This window comes from Thermobia domestica, chromosome 7, assembly GCF_964235325.1.
Source record: "Thermobia domestica chromosome 7, izTheDome1.hap1.1, whole genome shotgun sequence".
NCBI classification, from domain to species: domain Eukaryota; kingdom Metazoa; phylum Arthropoda; class Insecta; order Zygentoma; family Lepismatidae; genus Thermobia; species Thermobia domestica.
The window spans coordinates 149,022,871-149,045,574 of NC_137460.1; the positions used below are offsets into that span (position 1 = coordinate 149,022,871).

General features: G+C 33.2%; 1 protein-coding gene across 4 annotated transcripts in view; it reads left to right on the forward strand.

Annotated features, from left to right (window-relative positions):
• LOC145690481 (beta-1,3-galactosyltransferase 5-like) overlaps positions 1 to 22,704 on the forward strand; it is a 283,017-nt gene that overhangs the window by 148,748 nt on the left and 111,565 nt on the right. For 2 of the 4 annotated variants that reach the window (XM_081765399.1, XM_081765398.1), the window contains one exon: positions 20,523 to 20,609. The exons of the other annotated variants lie outside the window; for them this stretch is intronic. The gene's annotated coding sequence lies outside the window, so the exon portion shown is untranslated. The remainder of the gene's footprint in view (positions 1 to 20,522; positions 20,610 to 22,704) is intronic. 4 annotated transcript variants of the gene reach the window in all.

The following is a 22,704-nucleotide window of genomic DNA, read 5'->3' on the forward strand; positions in this document are numbered from 1 at the left end:
ACCTGGAAAATAATTTTGACTCTGTTTTTTTTTTTTTAAAAAAAAAATTATGCTTATCTTATTCTTCGTATCCATTGCTTTCCTTCTACTTTTTCCTTTTATACTCATATAAAGAAAAAAAAAGACAATTTTTCGTAAACTATATGCATTGAAATTGTTGTCACACATAATCTCTTACTCTGAGTGAAGTATTTGAGAACAGAATTCTAGGAAGCTAAGAGGAATAAGAATGGTGATTGGCAAAAGCTTCATATTGAGGAACTACATAGTTTATAGAATTACCCATTATTGTTAGGGTTATCAAGTCTAGGAGGCTTAGGTGAGCATGTCATATAGGTTTAATAGAATGCTTTCAAAGTCTTGACTGGTAGACTTATAGGAAAACGATCGTTAGGAAGACCTATGCACAAATGGGAGGAAATATTAAGATGAATTTCGCAAAAATTGGAATACAAAGTACAAATTGTATACAATTGGGTACGGATAGAAGTCAGTGAAGAGCTTGTGTGAACCTCTGGGTTCCATAGGTCATAGACTTAGTTAGTTATTTTTATATGCAATGAAAATAATAATAATATTAAGAACAAGAAAGATAAATAAAATTCACCTCTTTTCTGCTACCCGTTTTTTAAAATAATTTTGCTTGTTTCCCTTAAAAAACACTATTGAAGCTTTATAACTTATGTATTGGTAACGTATTTTGATCTTGATTGAAGGAACACTGAAAATCAAGACCAAGTTTGTTTCTAAGTGGAAAATTTACTTAAAATTTTGATATATAACTCATAATTTCCATGGGATTATTTCCATATTTCATTGATTGCTGCATTTTAATAGATTAATTTGAAAAATATTTCATAAAAAATCATTATGTGTACAAGACTTCACTGAATATGTATGATATTTAAAAAAGGAAATCCTATGTACATTTTTCACTAGTGAAACTTATAACATAAACGAAAATCAATGGGAATATTAAAATGAATATTGCATAAAGTACAGCATGAATCCAATTGGTTAAGAATAAAGCTGAATTAAAAGTTTTTGTAAGCGTTATTATGAACGAAAAAGAGGTAATAGTTAAGAACAGCTACTTGTCATCTTTCGTGCATGAGGATACATCTTACTGTTGCACTACGTGAACACTTTAAGTACAAGGGCAAGAACTCAGTCTATTACCTACTTTTTAACATCCTAGATAATGAATGAATAATTCCTAAAAGTATAGCGTTTCTCGTCCTTCCCTAAATGGAAAGTATGGCTCCTTAACTATAAGCGAAAATCAATGGGAATATTAAAATGACTTGTGTTTGCTTTTATTTATTGGACAAATGTCAGATAGAACCGTTGTTACGGCAAATTTAAGATTGAAATACGGAAACCAGAAATGTTGTGTATTTTGTGGATATTTAAAACACCAAGAAGCCCAATAGTGAACGGATAGGTTACCTACCATAAGACAGCGAGAGAGAGAGAGAAATAATATGGGAAGCATGCATATACGCTGAATGCATGCTATGAAGCGAGGGCGGGAGGGGGTGTTTCTAGTTTGAAGGAAACAGCAATAGAGACGGGAAGGGTGTTTTACGGAAAGAGTGTATGCGATAAAGAGAGAGAGAGAGAAAGAGAATGTTTGCAAGGTTGGATAATTGAGTTTGGTGCGTAAGAGGAGAGGAGAGGGTGGGAGGATTTTGGTGCTTGTACTTTGACGAAAAGACCAATAGTGTGCGTGAGAGAGAGAGAGAGAGAGAGAGCAAGCTTGGATAAATGCGTTGGGTGCGTAAGAGGAGAGGAGACGTGCGGGGGAAATTTTGTTTGTTGTTTGACTTGAAGAGTAAGAGCAATATAGACACGAGCAAAAAGATAGGGAGAGAGAGAGGTAGAGCGAAGCATGCATACGTGTGCTGCTGAGCGGAAGACAGGGGGAAGGCGCGGGGTTAACCTGCTTCAGGCTTTTTTTTTTTTTTTTTTTTTTTTTTATTCCTAGTTGAATGCAGCGGAATTTACGGTCTTTTAAAAGGAGGGGAAAAAGCGTGATGTTGAACACAGAAACTGCAAGTTTGTGTAAGCCAAGAGAAAACAAATACATGAACGAAAACGAATAATTTATCTGTTGATATCAGTGGCGTATATGCATGCGTTTATTGAAATTTTAACTGAATATGTAAACGGGTTTGAGTGACTATTTTTTTTTCTTTTTAAATATGTAAAGTTAGATCATAATGTTATGATGTGTACTAAAAAGCACATGTAAAGTATAGAAATGTTAAAATGATGATACTTACCTAGGATAAACTGTTTTGTTTGATGTTTGAAGCATATACGAAGCACTAATATATGGAGGGAAAAAGAGACGGGAAACGACAAAATGATTTCGTCGGTAAACGTATAAGGCATTCCCGGTTGTTTAAATAAGACGAGACCCATATGATGTGATGCTAACCGCACAAAAGCATGAATGGTACTGACATGTGTTTGTATATAGGTGGCGTTGATGCATAAAGACTAAGATTTTTTTCCGTATAATAACTTTAAATGGGCATAGCTCCTAAACGATTGATTGTACGATAAAATGGACTACAGAAATCGATTTGTCAGGTCGAAATTTATATAGAAAGACACCTTACATGATAAAATTAAACAATTTTTATTTTTTTGAAATTTATATACAGTGTGTTTCAAAAGTACAGTTTTTTATTTTTTCGCTTTTTTGGCCAAACTATTGGTCGTAGAAAGAAAAGAAAGATATTTTCTTAATTGTTAGGACCTAAGGAACACGACTATACAGATTAGAACATTGTAACTTGAAAATAATTTTAAATGGTCATAAATCCTAAACGGTTCATCGTAGGTGAAATTGGACAACAGAAATCGATTTATCAGGTCAAAATCTATATAGAAAGACACCATACATGATACATTTGAACAATTTTTATTTTTTTGAAATTTATATACAGTGTGTTCCAAAAGTATAGTTTTTTATTTTTTCGCTTTTTTGGCCAAACTATTGGTCGTAGAAAGAAAAGAAAGGTATTTTCTTAATCGTTAGGACCTAAGGAACATGACTATACAGATTAGAACACTGTAACTTGAAAATAAAAATTTAATGAATTTGCATAAACAATATGGCGTCGAATTTTTTGAAACTTTGGAAATATGTTTATTAAAGGGTATATTTTTATATGAATAGGTAAAATGAATAATATTACTAAAATAAATACCTTTTTTTGCGTGTTTTTTACCGCGACCGGTACGCGCCGCGCGTTTTTTACCGCGACCGGTGCGCGCCGCGCTGTATTTGCGCCCGGAAAAAGGTTTTTGCGACGCGGGACGCGTAAAATATTGCCGCCCGGAAACTGCGCGGGGTATTGCCGGACAAACAACACTCGGTAACTTGCTATGGCACATGTACACACACGCAGTCTTATACACACTAATGTGAATGTTATGGTACAGGTGGCGTTCTTTCAAGAAACAAATATGGCGGATGGATTTTAATGTGCATTAATTTAGTATACATTATTTTTAAAAACACTAATAATTAAAAATTTAAACAAGTTAACACGAACTTAACCGAACTTTTCCGAACATTGCCGAACAAACAAAAATGTATGTAGAATTTTGTACATATTGGTTAATGTACCACACGAATACTTCCGAACTTAACCGAAGTTTCCCGAACATTGCCGAACATAATCCTAAGAGTTTATTTACAATTTGTGTACATGTATTACACAAACGGTTGCAAACATAAACATAAAAATGTATTATCAATTACCGTACACGTTTAGTATACGTATACTTTGCATTAAATATAATTTAATTACCGTCCAAAATAATAATTATAATATTAACACAAAATATAACACTACTACTTGTATAAGCTACAACACAGTTTGTAGTCTCGTACCCAAAAGCATTACGTTTTGTAGTCTCGTACCCAAAAGCATTACGTTTTGTAATCTCGTACACAGGTACTTTAACATATTTTAAATTTAGTAACAGTGATATTACACAATATGATGTAATTTGTAAATTTTAGTTGCTTTTTTTTAATAGAACACTCATAGAGTGTGATCGTATTTAAATTAACGTGCAAACTCCTAATTTTTATTGGATCGTTTGCTGTGCAAACTCTTTATTTATTTATCTTCTTGTATTTTTTTATTGTATTGTTTCGTTTGGAATTTTAATTGCTTATCTTTTTTAATAGAACACTCATAGAGTGTGATCGTATTTAAATTGCTAAGCAATCTCATTATTTATTTAACCTCTCATATATTTTATTGTATCGTTTGCTTTAAAATTTTAGTTGCTTATCTTTTTAATAGAACACTCATAGAGTGTGATCGTATTTAAATTGGTAAGCAAACTGCTTATTTATTTAACCTCTCGTAATAAATTACTCGAACACTTCGTGTGAGCATACTAAAGATGTTCCGAAAAATACTAAAATGTGTGAGCATACCAAAGATGTTACCTCAAAATGTGAGCATACCAAAGATGTTACCTCAAAATGTGAGCATACCAAAGATGTTGTACGGATATTTGAAGCACAAAGGATATCACTGTGTTATAACCCATTTACATATAGATTCTAATTCATTAGAGTATTCATACTTTTAGTTACTTCTAAGATGCTTGTTCACCTTGTAGAAGACATTATGCCGACAACATAATTTCCAACTTAGGATCATTTATATGAAGCATAGGTATTGTTCCTTTATCTTATATAGAATACAGATACTTCGTATTATATGAATATTTGTTTGGAGAAATAAAACATATTATTATAAATTGTAACGCTTTATTGTATTTATATACTCTACAATATTCTATTTTCCAATATTGATATACATATTTAAATAAGATATATTTAAATAAGATATTTACATTATATATATACGTACAAGTACCAACAAATAGGAAAACTTATGGACATATTTGATGATATTATGACATTATAGTACCTTTAGACAGTCTACTATTTACATATATACAGAATACCATTCATTTTATGCACTTAATACTTTGATAACCATATGGTAATGTTCTATAGTCAGTAATACTGTTATGATTTAATCGTCGTCTTTTATTTTGAACTTTCTGATGTGTTTTAGTTTCAGACTTGGATACAATGACAAACCCAGGCTTACGAACAATTCTTCCTGGATTGTGTAACTGTTTTTTTTGTCAGCTTTATCTTGAACTAGTTGATAAAAATGATCAAAGTTAATTTCTTGTCGTGTACGATGATTTAAAGTAATTCCTCTAATTTTAAATACATAATCTACTTTCCCTGTTTGAACTTCTTTCATCCTATAGGCATAATTTTTTGGCCCTAAGCCTATAAAGGCATCAATTTCCCACCCATCAGGAACTTCATTAGTTAACTCACCTAAATAGGAACCCAAAGAAAGTGGAGGCTTTTCATTACGTTGCTGCACAAACATAATACTATCAGTGTCGCAGTACAATACACGCTCAGGATCTATAACTGTTAGTAACTCATAAAGTTTTAGACGTGCCCAAGAGGTAATGAAGGCTGCAAGGACAACATTGGAAAATTTCCATGGCTTGTTTTTGTTTTCAATGTTTTTATATGATACAATGAGATGCCGCTCTCCAATAGGCAATACAGTTTGTACCTCATATTGTGGTGCCCATAGATAACTTAAAAATTTTTCTGGAGTATCTACAATTACAGATTGAGATAAATCTGTTCTTTGTCCCCATTTCCCATACAAGGAATAGAGAAATATTTTGGAAATATATCTTAGACCAGGATTTGATTCAATGTTATTTTCCGTTAACTGAATACATTCATGTTCATAATAGTCTGCAATATATTTTTCTTGATCTTGTTTAGTTTTGCACCAGCTAGGAAATCCTGAAGACTCCTGCTTCATTTTTAAGAAGGAATTGACATAATCTTTAAACAGATTATTTTCTGATCCAGATAATTTGAATTCCCAAATTTCAATAATTTGTAGAATTTTGTATCCGAGATCTAAAGCCACATGAAGTTCAGGAGTACAGTATGTACCAGTAAGGACACGCTCGGCATCATTATGGATGCAAATGTTGTCACTTTGTTCCATACACGTACGACATAACCCAAACAAAAGGCGATCATTACATGTATATGGTAAAATTGGAAAATATAAGTCTTTGGGAGGCAAGATACTACATTTCACTAATCCATGAATACTTTGCACTTGTGGAAAGTCAGGCCCCTTGTATATTATAGGTTTTCCTATAGGCAATGGCTTACGTGCCATTACCCAGGGGTAAAGACTTGTAACATCATAATATGACACAGACTGATCGGTGATACATTCGTACAAGGCATTAAAACATCCCACCATAAAACTATCTTTAGGTATCAGATGATTAATACTTTTTTTTTCAGTATTTTTATTACTATGTAATATTCGATTTTAACTTTTTAAGTTGCAGTATTTGTAATACATGATTACTAAAAATCTTTTTTTTTGTTTTCACTAATGTTATACTTTTAGGGAAATATTAAAATAAACTGTTAACGAAAATATCAATATCATAAACGAATAACGTTTATAATAATTTCTCGTAAACTTTTTGTAAACGTTGTGTCTTTTTTTTTCATTAATAGTTATTCTCTTGCGTAATAAAAAAGTTATTGTAAAAAACTTGTGCTAATAATATTTACGTATACTAAAAAACAAACTCGATGTTAAAAATTTCTTCTTATCATATTAAAGTATTAATATAAACAATAGTTCTTTTCTACTTACCTTTGAAAAGTTTTTTTTTCTTTACAAATGTTATTTCATTTTTTTAATAATTTACCTAATGATATTAAAATAATTATGTAATTCAATTTTATGCACAAATATAAAATAAAATCATGTATGTAAAATAAATTCCAATGCGTGCAAAATTACAACTAAATCCGTTTGCACATAACATTACAGACTATTTGTGCGTACAAAAATTACAAACTAGGTATTTAAAACAAATAAAAAATAACAAAAATACTTTTATAGAAATAATATTTTTATTTTTCACATAATTTAAACTGATTACATATAAATAAATATGTAATGTTATATTCTATTTTAATTTTAAATTCATGTACATGAAAACAATTTCATCATACTAAAATTATAATAAGTATTGTTTTCAAATTTACTATATTTACAATGTATAACTTTTACTTCGTTTACTTATTTCACTAACACATCAAACAAATTAAAAAAAATTATAAAAATTGTAAGCAAAATCTTTTTTTAACAAAAGCTCTGTAATTAAATCAACATAATTTTTGTTTAATAAAATATTATATAACATATAAACAAAGGTCCAATCATCTATTTCAATATCATGATATGTTGAAAAAATTTCATACAGTTCATCAAAAGTACGACCTCGTACCATAACACACCATGCATTAAAGCACATCATTTCATATTCACAAGTAATACAATCATGGTGTTCTATAATATGAGAGTTTTCGAAACATCCTTCACATACTAGTTTATATTCTGGTTTCCATCTTGAAATACAATCCAACACGCACTGTTCATTCACAAAAAAAGAAGTGCAATTATACAGACACGGTCTGATTCCTGTAGGCATTTTTGTCACTTTTTAAAAACACTTCCACTAACTCAGAAATATAACTATCACAAAATGTGAGTGATTCATATGATAAATTAAATCTATTTAAAAGCGTTTTGTTTTGTTTGTAATTATCGTGTAAACAATGTTTCTTCAAATACAGTTTAAACACTATGTCACGAGTTGTCTTCTTAATTACAAATTCCCACACAGAGCGTTTTAATCGATTATTATATGCTAATAAACATAAATGAAGGCGCTCATCTGGTATTCTTAATGAACAAGCAGAACAAAGTAGTGGTTCATTCAGTTTATAATTTTCAAAAAGTTCTTTTATGCACAACTTACTTACTTTAAAGCGATTGCACTTACAGTTTATAATATCTAATTCACGAATTTCAATATCTGTATTAGGATACACTTTTTCAAATTGTATTTCATCATCATTTCGATAAAATCTTCTAAACGAATTACAATGTTCTTCATTAGAATGTAATAATTTCACCTCACAAATAACTTTCTTCCTATTAACAAGTTTAAGTTCTTTCTCTCGTGGTGAAATATATTCGGAATGGGATACTTTTCTACTACACATCTTCACAAATACTATACTATTTAAGTATTGTTCCTGTGTATACATAAATAAATTTGCGCATGCGTATAAACTTTTAACGAATGCGCATGCGTGTTACAAACTTATATTTACTTTCCATTGGATACCACAGCTTCCAACTCCAACATGTGTTTTCCTTTTCACAAATAAATTTGCGCATGCGTATAAACTTTTAACAAATGCTCATGCGTGTTATAAGTTGGTATTTTACTTTCCATTGGTAAACATAGTTTCCATTGGTTAACAGAGCTTCCAACTGCAACATAAGAATTTTACTTTTCATTATGCAGGTATGTATGTATGTTTACATGTATTTTTCATCAAACAAAATAAAATTGTGTTGTATATCCAAAACAATAAATATTAATATATGTTTTGCACATTTTATTATTTCAAATCAATTTTATTAGTTCACACAACATGGTCGTGTAATTTATTACGCAATGTTAAATAAATACTTTTCGTAAAACAATTTTGATAATAATACGTAAGTTTAAAAATAAAAAATTAGTTAGTAAAACAAATTCTCCAAACATTTTCCACATAATACAAAAAAAAAAAGTTTATCCAAAACAACCGATAAAATACAAATGTAAAGTTTTCTTTGCGATTTCTAACACGACAATACAAAGTGTTCAAGTAATTTAGTATTTTCAAAATTCATTTGTTTTCAACATAAATTTATTTAAGTATTAAACTTTTATTATTATTTCTATTTATCTTTAAATATTTTCTTAAAATGTAAAATAATATTATGAAAAATTAAAAAAATGCAAACGTGTGAAACAATACTAATTGTAAAATAATATAAGTAAATGCAAAAGAAAATAAATATCAAACAAATGTTAGTTGCAATCATTTTCAAATTTTTCTAATTACTTATTTCATTACTCATTTTAAAAAAAAAAAACAACAAAAATTATTATAATGCGAAAGTTTATTTCTTTATATTTTCATTACAATACAATACAATAAAATTACATTAACAAAAAAACTTGATGTTATTTTCATTCAATACATAAAATAATAATTATTTCTTCTTTGTATACAATACAATTAATGTTATAAAAATTTTAGATATTACAAAAATATTTTTAATCCATGTGATTTTTTTCTACACCTTTACAATAAAAGGTTGCATCTTGTTTTCTAACAAAAAAACGTAACATCAAATTCGATGATCACGCATTTTGCGTGTAAAAATTATACTTAAAATTTCAGTATCATGTTCTTCAAATAAATCAATAAAAGTTATATCGTTGGATAAATATCCTACAGCAAAATTTCCAATATCATAATAAAATAAACATTGTTCACAAGAAATATTATTATTATTAAAACGTAAGTATGCACTTGTATGATGTTCACTATACGATACACAAAAAATTATTTTCAAAATACGTAATATGTATACATATATAATTAAAAGTTTAAAGTATAATTCTTTCTTTCACTTTTTTGTGTCTTTACACAAACACAAACAAACACAAAGTACACTTTTCATCTGTAGTTCAATTCACACATGTTTTCTGTCTTTCATTCTAAAAATTTCAATTACATCACTTAAAAATGTCTTATCCCTTTCTTCAACCAAATCATAGTATAGTTCATAAAACAATTCTTGAGTACATTTAATTCTTTCTTTCACTTTTTTCTGTCTTTACACAAACACAAACATAAGGTTCACTTTTCATCTGTAGTTCAGTTCACACATGTTTTCTGTCTTTCATTCTAAAAATTTCAATTACATCACTTAAAAATGTCTTATCCCTTTCTTCAACCAAATCATAGTATAATTCATAAAACAATTCTTGAGTACATTTAATTCTTTCTTTCACTTTTTTCTGTCTTTACACAAACACAAACATAAGGTTCACTTTTCATCTGTAGTTCAGTTCACACATGTTTTCTGTCTTTCATTCTAAAAATTTCAATTACATCACTTAAAAATGTCTTATCCCTTTCTTCAACCAAATCATAGTATAATTCATAAAACAATTCTTGAGTACATATGCCTATTATATGCGATTTGGCATATGTATAAAACAATTCTTCAACTTCTATATCTATTAAAGTTGATATGGCACGTTCCTCCAATTCTTCATCAGTCATGAATAAACATTCATCGCCCATTTGATTGTTAACACTTTCATAACATCCGCTACAAATTAACATTTTATTTGTTTCCCACTCTTTAATCGCTTTCACAATACACTTCATGTCCACTTTATAATTACTGCAGCGGCAATTCAACCTCCAGAACCTTGATGTCCTCGATAGTAAGGATGGTGATCCTCCCACAAATTCTTCATCTTCTTCAATATCAATATTATTATCATCATCATCATCTGAAGATGATGATAAATAAATAGTTTTTACACTGTCTGGAGACTCTGCTCTGCTATTTACCGATAAAATGGTATTCTCGGTATTCGGGTTATGCTCCACACATGGCGGAGAAAACAACGTCTCTTCATCCGCGTACACAAAATCTTCTTTCTGTATAGCAGCCATAGCTAAAATACATACAACATTTTCCAAAACTCTCGTATTTAAACAGTTCCAACAAACAAGATGGCGTCCTCTAATACCATCAAGTTCATACAAGTCACCTATTCCTTTTCAAAACAATATTTAAGCATGTTAATAACACAATACAAAAAACATAAAAACTTTTCTTTGCACTAACAAAAAAAAATCCCAAAATTCTTTTCATATATACGTTCAAGGTCCTCTCTTTTACTTCATTTTCAACTTTATTACCATCCGCGCCCAACGGTTCGCGTCCCCGCACCTTTCCGCGCCGCGTCCGCGTTTCCGCTACCAGGTTAAAAAGTCTTTTTATAACAACCCGCTATTGTTCAGCACCTAAATTATTATTCTTTACACACACCTGCAAGGTTTCTCTTTTATTATTCTTTATAACAATCTAGCATTGTTCAATTAATTTTCCCAAGATTTTTCTTTTATTATTCTTTACATACACCTGCAAAGTATTGTATAGTTCTATTATTTCTTTTTACCCTTGTTCTTCGATTTTCCCAAGGTTTCTCTTTTATTATTCTTTTCAAACAGCTGCAAGATTTCTCTTTACATACACCTGCAAGGTTTTTCTTTTATTATTCTTTATAACAATCTAGCATTGTTCAACAAGTTTTCCAAGGTTTCTCTTTTATTATTCTTTACATACAGCTGCAAAGTATTCTATAGTTCTATTATTTCTTTATACCCTTGTTCAACGATTTTCCCAAGGTTTCTCTTTTATTATTTTAAAAAAATACAGCTGCAAGGTTTCTCTTTACATACACCTGCAAGGTTTTTCTTTACATACAACTACAAGGTTTCTCTTTTATTATTTCTTTATAACAAGCTAGCATTGTTCAACAAGTTTTCCAAGGTTTCTCTTTTATTATTCTCTTTTGTGTCAGTACTATACATACAATAGTACAACAACCATTACCTGTCATCATATGTCATTTCAACAATAGTGTATTTCTATACAACTATACTCTCTACCCATTGTCTCCGGGCGCCCCGCTGGTACTTCATTATTACGAATACAATAGTATTTGTCGGCAATCCTTTGTTCTATTACCTCACACGTTGGATAGATCCAGGACCAAGTACTACTATATATATATATATATATATATATATATATATATAAAGTAGAAGTTAGCGCCTTGGACAAAAGAGAGAGCGGATTGAAATGAATGCCCCAAATGGCTGGAGCATAGTATGAATTAATTTGTGTTTCAAACATTTCTTGTGCTTGATAGTTTATAATTTATATGTTTAGGAGTCAACTCATTCTGGGCTTGGGGGCGCGGTGGCTCCGTGGTAGAGCGTTCAGCTCCGGTGCTTGGGGGTCCCTAATTCGATCCCAGCTCGCGCCGTGTGGACTTTGTGGTGGACAAACACCGTGCTCGTGGGATTTCTCGGGTTTCTCCCGTTTCCTTCCACTTTCTTCATTCCACCATTTCATTCATTTCTCATCATCACAGTCTCCTTTAGCCTAGCCGAACCGTGGGACGTAAAACTTAAAGATTTCATTTCATTTCACTCTGGGCAGGAGCAATGCAAATGATATGGAAAAAAGCCGGTGTTTTTGAGGTGGGGTTTGTTTTCCATAAAAACTCAAAGATTTCGTTTTCGTTTTCGTTAATTTTACGCTTACGTACTTTTCCCTATCTCTAAAGGATGAATGATGACCAGAATACTAGCCTGGTGTCGCCTCACAGCTACTGCAATATTGCCCTTGCGGGGTGTCATCTTAAATTTATTATTTTATTACTTGTAAACTCACATCCAATATAAACTGGAGTATTAGTAGCGACCAGGAATTGCAGACTTCGTTCGGGACTCGCCCTACATCATATGGATCACGATCAAGCAAGATTGTATGTGGAGAGAAGGTATAACGTACTTTTGTATCTTACGGTCAGTCTGGGGCTTGCTGCCTTGATTGGTTTTCGAAGAAGTTTGCGTTGGTTGCCATCAAGTACAAGTTTTGAAACCCATTATATCACATGTGTCATTTTGGGTACCTAACCATCTTATCAAATGCCTGGAGGTTATACAGCTTTCTTCATTCCACCATTTCATTTATTACTCATCATCACCGTCTCCTTTAGCCTAACCGCATAGTCGTGGGATGTAAAACTCAAAGATTTCATTTCATTTTTTTCATCTTGATATGCGTTTTACTGGTTGCCTAAATTCATATTATCAGGCAAAAGAGAAACATACCAAGAAATACAAAACCTCAGTTTTTATTCTGGTTTAGAATTTAGATCACACCTCGTTGTCTTCAAGACCTATTAGAAGTTTATTTGAATCTAATAAGAGTCAGTTTAGCTTTTAAAATTGAAGCCATAGACTGCTATTTTATGTATGATAGTTGAACAGGTTAGCAAACTTCATTATTTACAGAATTCCGTCTGCCTTTACTAATTTTATATCGTGTCAAAATGTTCGAAATAAGAAACTTGTGGATAGCATTTTAAGCTTCCTCCCCTTCGAATTTTAACGGTTTCAATAAATGTTGAATATAGTTACAAGACAGTTTTAGTTTATTCATGAATTTTAAATAACTTGCTCCACGAAATCGACCACATTTTCAGAAGTTTTTTTTTTTTTTCTGACACTATTAAACTTATTACTAAAACATTTTTGTCATTGAACGTTAATCTAACAATTCGTTTGAACTAGAAAACCCACTGTGATTTGCTCTTTTTCTTTCCTATCGAATTATAGATTTTCTTTGACTCTCTTCAGGATTTTCTTCGTAATGCAGTTATTAATTTGTGTGTGTGTGTGTGTTATAATGGAGCGAAAAGTAAGGTGAATGTACTGTTATCTGTCCACTAAAATTATATATATATATATAGTTATATATAACACAATTACCTAGGCAAGAAAGCCGTGGAAAAGGCCTTAGTTTATAAATCTTTAGGATTTTTTCGAACCCATCATCATCTAATAATACTCGTATGCTAATTGAAAATGTGAACTTGTGAGTGAAGAGTCTTGTCCACCCTAGTCTCGCAAGGAAAACTTGAAATGGCAGTGCAACTTTAAATACGATAGATTTTAAAGTGCACATTATTTTCTGAATACTCTTAAGAGAGCTTTTGAGATAAACTATTGGCAACATTGAATAAGAACAGCACGTGCAGTATAAATTGAGGGCAGCAGCTTGTTGGACAGGTGGTGATAACTTATCTTAATTATTTATGTGGGTTAACCAATATTTTGCAATTTGTTAATGTTATTGGATTCAAGGAGAGTTACCTTTTAAAAAGAAATAGCAAATATGACTTGTAGATGTTCTATTTATGTTTTTAAAATTAAATGCGTTGTTTAAAATACGCAGTGTGTTCGAACATTCGAAGAGTCACGCTTGTCCATTATCTCTCTCTATACAATTTCGGAAATTGTGGTGAGTATTGAAACTTAAAGGTTTCATTCAACCACTTACTATAGAAGAGTTAAAAGTATTAGTTATAAAGTAGAGTGTCGAAATCTAGTTGGAGATAACTTTTTAAGTAGGTCAAGAAGAAGGTAGAAGGGTAGAAGCAATGAGTTTTGTAAATTCTGATGGGATATTTGCTAGCACTGTTTTTTTTTTTTTTTAATTCTGGATGGTAGAGTACTTACCTCTGGTGTGTGGGCAAGGGCGCCCATCAGGGGGAAAAGGTGGGGCGATCTCACCCCTAGAGGATATCGTACTTCGGAATATCGAAAACCCATTTGAACTTTTACATTAGTTATAGCAAAATTTGAACCTATATTTGAAATGTCGCGTATACTTGCCCCCCCCCCCTTTGAAACTACAATACGGGCGCCCTTGTGCGTGAGATTCCTGGATTGATCCCAGCCAAGTAAGTTTGTGCTGGACTACATCGTGTTCGTGTTTTTTTTTTTCGGGGTACTCCCGTTTCCTCCCTCATTCTTCTTCCACCGATTCTTTCATTATAATTAATTTGCCTTAGTCATCTGACTCCCTTAGCCTAAAGAGCATAATTGTCAGACGTTAAACTTAAAAAAAAAAATGGAGCAATTTCATTTTGCTGTGCTTTTTGGTTTTGCAGCTTATAAGCTTTTAGTTTTCTTGAACTGTATATTATTATTCGTAATGGTAATATCGAGAAAGTAAATAAGTGTAAGTACTTAGGTGTAATGAAAAAAATAAGCAGTTTCGTTTCACATTGAGAAATTACAGCAGACCTTCAAACTTTGAGGTCTAATATTCTAAAAAGAAGTAACATTTATTAGTTACTCTTGGAATGTTGAATCTATATCAAGAAAAAATTTCTCGGCATCTTTGGCCGTTTTTGCTCCATGAAAATTAAGTATTAAAGCCGGAAGAGACAGACTTGTACAACTTTCGGTTTTAATGGAGCGATTAAATCCGACATTGGACCCATTCTTGAGATGCTAAATTCATACTTTTTTTAAAAAAAAATCACTCTATTTATCGCTTTTACTGTGATAATATTCTTATTAGACTTCCAAATTATCTTGTGCAGATCGATCTTGGAACCGAAAGTTGCACATGATTTCAAGCACTTCCGGTTTTAATGGGGGGGGGGGGATATTCTGTATTGGTAGCAATAAAAGTTTCTCGGTATCTTTAACGTTTTTACTTTTTGACGATTAACAATCAAACTGAGAATAATCGAAATGAAATCTTTAAGTTTTACGTCCCACGTTATGCCGGCTAGGCTAAAGGAGACTGTGATGATGAGAAATGAATGAAATGGTGGAATGAAGAAAGTGGGAGGAAACCGAAGAACCCCGAGGAAACCCACGCACATGGTGTTTGTCCACCACAAAGTTCACTTGGCGCGAGCTTGAATCGAACCAGGGACCCCATGCACTAGAAGTGAACGCTCTACCACTGAGACACTGTAGCCCTTGTACCACTTCTGGTTGGAATATGGAATAGAGACATAAGGATGTGGATTAAAGCTATTCTTGGAACCTCTAAGAAAGAAAGAATAATTTTTGTCGCTCTCTTACCATTTTCCTTCGTAATACCTGTCGACAGACAGACGTATATAACTTACATGAAACTTTCTATTCCTGTGCATAACATAGTTTGGGAGTCAAATAAGTATATTGTTAGCGAAGAAATAAAATAATAGCGCCGACAAAATGAATATTATATCTCTGCATTCTCATTATTGAGTCAAAAAAGAGATTCAATTAAAATTTTATATATATATATATTTGGTCTAGGAATTAATTCGTGCGGTTGGTACGCACACATTGAAGCTGTAGTACAAACACAAAATACATAAATACCTTAAGAAAAATATTGTCCATCGCTAACCACCACTTTCGCCCATCTGTCAGGCAATGTACGGATTCCGTGGCGAAAGAAGTCCTCATCCTTGGAAGCAATCCAGTCAGAGACCCATGTTTCGATATCTTCTGAAGAAGTAAACCGCTGTCCAATCAAATCGTTGTTCATGCAATCGAACAAGTAGTAGTCCGAAGGAGCAACGTCTGGTGAATACGGCGGGTGGGGTAAAACTTCCCATCCGACATTTTCTAAATAGGTTTTGACCGGTTTTGCGACATGTGGGCGAGCGTTATCATGTTGAACAATAAGTTTATCATGTCTGTTCTCCCATTCTGGTCGTGTTCTGGCCAGAGCTTGCTTCAAACGCATTAATTGTCGTCGATAACGTTCTCCATTCATAGTTTCACCCGGTTGCAGCAGCTCATAGTACACCACACCTTTCATATCCCACCATATGCACAGCATAACCTTTGCACAGTGAATATCTCGTTTTGGTTGTGATGGACCTGGTTCACCTGGTTTCACCCAGGCCTTTTTTCGTTTAGGGTTCTCGTAATGGATCCACTTCTCATCACCCGTAATAATTCGATGCAGAAACCCCTTTCTGCTCTGTCGTTGAAGCAGCAATTCGCAAATGGTTTTTCGTCTTTCAACGTCTCTGTCTTTCAATTCATGTGGAACCCAATGTGACATCTTTTGAATCATTCCCATGGCTTTCAAGCGTTTGGAGACTGTTGTTTGATCAACGCCTAATGCTGCTGCAAGTTGTTCCTGCGTTTGACACGAATCCTGCTCGAGCAATGCTGTCAATTCTTCGTCTTGAAATGTTTTTGGCTGTCCAGCTCGCTCTTGGTCTGCCAAGCCGAAATCACCACTTCTAAACCGTGCAAACCACTTCTGACACGTTCGCTCAGCTAGAGCATGGTCACCATACACTTCCACCAAAATACGATGACTTTCAGTCGCACTTTTCTGCATGTTAAAGTAATGCAGCAGGACACCCCGCAAAAACACTTTATCAGGCACAAATTGCGCCATGTTCACTTAACTACAAACTGGTGTTGTTGACGCTTTAATCCACTGCCCTATACTACGAACGATACGCGATGACAGGGGTTTGCAACACATGTGTGGATACACGGAACTGTGGGACGCTCCGTTCGTTGCGCCATCTCTTGTCCACCCGCACGAATTAATTCCTAGACCAATATATATATATATATATATATATATATATATATATATATATATATATATATATATATATATATATATATATATATATATATATATAATAAGCTCCGTGTTATATTGCGTGAGTGCAGAAGTTAGTTCCTAGCTAGCAGAAAGCAAGTTGTAAATAGTATATGTGGCGCAAAAAAAAAAGAAAAATGTTACGATGCAGCTGTGAATAAATAAAATTACGCAGTATAAAACTTTTTAATGTGTGTTCATTACCTAATAGTGTGCCAATAAGATTGAGATGTTTCATTTAGTGATACGTTCTTTCTCTGCATGCGATCCCGGATTCGATTCCCGGTGGGAGGTGCTTACCTGGGATACAAACCTGAGTATCTCACTTTTAAGTATTAGATCGTATATATCAATATAGTCTTCGGTGTTCTGAAAATGGACGTGAAACTCTTAATTAAGAAAATCGAGGCATCAGAAACGGGCTGAACACTTTGCATCTGCAGCGTGTATAAGGTTCTGGTTGGAAACCGTGCAGGAAAGAAATCTTTCAATGGACTAAAAACGTGGAACGATAATGTACAGTAGATGTTACGGAAATGGACAAAACGATTACAGGTGAAATAGGTTTGGCACAGAATATAATGTAAACAAATTGGATAGTTTTACTTCTACAATCAAGGCCCGGCGCCCTTAACACATCCTGGCGCCCTAGGCTCCGCCTGAAATGTAATGTAATGTAATTTTCTAATATATTTCTACAGGTGCTGTTGTTGCTGCTATTCATTCTAATACATCAATAAAATTTTAGCCAGCTGGGGGCTCTGTCCCTAGACCCCCGCAGTTGCTCGGCCTTGCATCTCTTATGTATCAGCATTTGTATCAACAGTGAATTTCGTGTATTTGCTCTCAATATTTCTTGAATTTGGCCAGCTGGAGGTTTTACCCTTAGGCCCCTGCCTTTGCTCGGCCTACGGCCTCGCACCTCTTAAACCCATAATGTTACGGAATTTCAAGTTTTTTTTTTCCTATTAAACTATCTAGAAGGTAAGATTTTGTTTCTCAAGAGTATGCCTTTTAAACGTGGAAATTTCTTCCTCTTTCCTTTAGACCCCTTCAAAACTAAAAATATTCACTTTTGGGAATTTTCCTGTAGGTTAGTGTCAGAAGGCTACCATCATGACAAATATTATCATTTCTAATCCTGCCAGAAGTACCTAAACATTTTGGGGAGTAGGAGATGTCCCATATAAATAGCGTGGGAAAGATTTACCAGTCCCCCATAAAACCAGTCTATAGTTGGAATTTTTTTTTACTTTTGGTAGTTTACTTGGGTAACACTAACGAAAACATACAAGCATACCGAATTTCAAGTTTTTATTCCAATTCCAAGTACCTAAAACATGCGAATATAGGTAAAAGAAAAAAGAAAGAAAGAGAAAATTTAAATAACATGGGAAATTTCTTCGTCGCCCCTTCAGATACCCTAAAAATTAAAAATATTCACTTTTGGCAATTTTTCCTGTAGGTTAGCCCCGGATAGCTACAATCATGCCAAATTTCAACTTTCCGCGTCATCGAGAAGTACCCGTTATTTTATGTCAGTTCATGGAGTTTTGTATATAGTTAGAAATGCGTTGTATTTTGATTAGGAAAAGGTAAAAGTATATTGTAATCTGATACAATAAATTAAATTATTCTAAGGCAAGTGAAAGGGAGTCAAAGTTGCCGCTCTAGGTTCCGCCCTACTCAGCAAGGCGCTAATCTGGACCTATCTGCAGCGATGAACTTTCGGGTTCTTTATGTAGTGTTGCATTAGTTATGTCAAAATGGTGCTGAGAATAGCTATTGTATGTGCATAGTCAAAGGTAAAGAAATATTTATTCTGCACTATAATTTGATTATTTTTTTCTTTTAATGAAGGATATGATTAAAAGATGAAATTCGACGTTCATTCTTTTGAGGGGGGGGGGGAAATTCGACGTTCATTCTTTTGAGGGGGGAGAGGGAGGAGAAAACTTGAGTGGTAATTATATCGCTCTTGTATTAAAAAATTTAGTCTTGTTGGAGTGGGATGGAAAGACCAAGACTCGTGTCTGTTGCTATCGATTTTCCTGACCTCCATCACATCTGAAGCAGTGTGTGGGATGGATGCCTTCGTCCTCTTCAAAGTTTGAGGAACAGACACTCATTAACGAAAGAATGAGGGAGCTCTTCTATTGGAACGCGTTGTACGTACTTCAAATGTATGAGAAACAGAGAGAGAGAGGCGCAAAGTAGTTTATTTTTTATTATTATTCCTTTTAATAGTGTCAGAGATTGAGATAGCTTAGTTAGTAGCATTGCACCATATGGCAATGACAGTTGAAAGGCACGAACACTAGGCGCATTATCAGCTTCCATTATGTATGGTGTTGCCTGCTATAGACGTATAAAAGTACTCTAAATAGTGTACATATTGATAACGTGGTTGTTCCACACATTTTCGAAAGTCGGGCGGTTTTTCTCATAAGGAAGTGGTATTCACACTTCCTTGTCTACACTGTCCTTTAATTTCATTGATTAATTGCGAGAATGTTGAAAAGTACAACGAAGAAAACGATTTAAATGAGAGATTCTTTGTTCCACAATTATGCAGCCAAGTTAAAGAAGATAGCATAGTTAATAGGTTTTACTGTAATTGGTAGATGGTAGAGAAGATGGGACCATGTTCTGAAATCATTGCGTTGATTTTTCTATCCATATTCTTGAGAGAGACTTGTACTTCAGTAGTAAGGGCTCACCTTTTGAAGCATTTTATTCCAAGTTCGGTTCTATGTTCGTGATTAACAAATATTGTCACCAGTGTTTCTTCCAGACATTTTTTTTTTGGGGGGGGGAGAGGGCACTGCCCCCGAAGTCTGAGAGTGTTCTTATGGAGGAGACCAAAATAATACGTCTGTAATATAATAATAGAATAGTACTGTGAAAATTATTTGTGCCCCTCCGAATACTAAATGTCTCATCCCGGAACATTTTTTCTGAAAGAAACACTTTTTGTCAGTACAACCCCGTCTTTCACTTCACTAATAAATAGTTCATATTAAAATTATATAATGTAGTATTAGAAATGTTTCAGTTCTTTTTGGCGCACTTAAATTAAATCAAGGATTTAGTTTACTAAATTCACGTAACCCGAACTGGGATCAAGCGTGTACTCCTGCGCTTTAGTTTTTAGCCACCGTCCTTGGAATCTGAATATGAAAATCGAAGTAGTAATTTCAGTGATAACAAAAATCTGAGAATCTCTCTCTCTCTCTCTTTCAGAAGAACTTTGTCCGTAGGTGGAATTGCAGCAAAGGCATATATTCGTCATTCTTTGAAACCATTCTTGTAATCCTATATATGAAAACGGTAAGAATAAGGTTAATTATTATTATTATTATTAGGTCTATTATTATAACCGCCGAATAAGTGAAATGCTCGTCTTCATTAGTGACGTCGTCTCCCATTGGTATTACGTATACAAAATAATGCAGTAGTAATATTATAATCATATCTCACAGGCATGTCTCTATTTCAGCCATGCCTTCTGCTTCCTCTTGTCAGACCTGCTTTACTTAAGCCTGTCAGACGTCCCGTAAAGAACGGGACAGTCCCAATTTCGGACCTGAGTGTCTCGCGTCCCCGTAAATTTAGTCGGAACAGGCAAATGTCCCGAATTTTAATACCGTCCCGTTTCTCCTTTCAATATTAGCGTATCGAAAAGTGAAAAATTAAATTTTGACAATGGCTGGGACGCTGTTAGTAGTAAATGAACAATAAGCTATGACATGTAACAACAGCTTGGATCAAATTATCACACCATCCTCTCTGATTTCACACGTAAAACTTCCGTTCGTTATTATTAAAGACTAGCAGGATATTCGTTCTTCGCACAGACAGAATAAGTTTCGTTTTGGTTATAAAGGGCACCAAAACTGTCACCAATGAACTTAGGAACCCCAAAAACCATGGATTCGACACTAATATCGGTCATTTTCGATCATTCTTATATATATCTTCCCTCTCTCCCGCCACCCAAGTTACGAAGATGAATTTGGATTTAAACGGCATCGGAAGTGTCACTGTTCATCTCAGCCACTCCGAAAACTATGGATTTGTTCGACACTAATATTGGCCATTTTCGATCATTATATATATATATATATATCCCCTTCCACCTCTCCTAAGTTGCAGTGCTGAATTTGAATTTAAGCTTAATCGGAAATGCTACTGTTCATCTCAGCAACCCCGAAAATTATGGGTTCGACACTAAGATTGATAATTTCCAATATATATCCGCACTTCCTTCCTCCAAGTTGCACCTTCAAAGTGAGATGGTAAAATCCATCCCAGGCCCGAACCAGATCTATGTTGAAAATTTTTATCGAGATCAATCTGGTTGTTCAAGAGTTGTTAAGTTACAAATATAGTCACTTTTATGTATATAGATAATTTGTCGCACTAGAAAACAGGTTAAAAAGTCTGTATTTAAATATTAAATGATAGTAATTACTTGTGTAAGTGCATGCGTCTTAGTGAAATTTCCCTACTGCTCTTTCTTTTTAAGAAGTAATTTGGTTAAAATTAACAAGGCACATAAAGGAAATGGGTACAACTATTAATTTTCAAGAATAATTACACGTTTTATTTTCGAATGCTTCTTTTTCAAATATTCACAATATTGAAACTTCTCAACCTACATTTTTCATGCGTTCAAAAAAAAAAAAAAAAAAAAAAAACTGTTCCATTACTAGTAAAACTAACATCATAGAAAGATTTTTATTATTTTTCAGAGAACCAGTAAATCTACATAAAATTTGGAATCGACCAGCGAAAACGGCACGTTTCTAGCACTGCTGGTTTTTGAGATATCATTGTCGAAAACATTGGACACAAACATATAAATTTTCCTTTGGAGACAAACATATAAACCTAGCATTTTAATATATAGACTAGCTGAACTTCGCTTTCTACACAGCGCATCATTCGCATATAAGTATAAATCTCCTTCTCATTCTTCACAACATCTATACATGTCCCTTTACAGACACAAGTGAAAGACGTCTTGATTTAAAAAAAAAAAAAAAAAAAAAAAACGGCAAGGGGTGTCATAAATGGGAGATTTTTCGATTTTTTTTCTCAATATTTCGCACCGTTTGCAAGCTTTGAGCCTACTTCCGGTTGGAGTTTCTAATTCATGCATTACCAGTGTTTTCTTTCTTCTTGCATGCAGTATTTAATAAGCAAATACATTACATACACATTAATTATAATATCAGTTATATATGGTGTTCATTGGGCAAAACACTCCAAAAAATGAAGATTCATCTTAAAAAGACTGGACAAATGGTTATGCTTTCTTTTTTATTATTATTTGACCATGAAACAAACGCCTGAGACACATACAACCCTATGTACAATAATGTGGTGTTGGAATGTTTAATGGGTAGGATGTGGTGCTTTT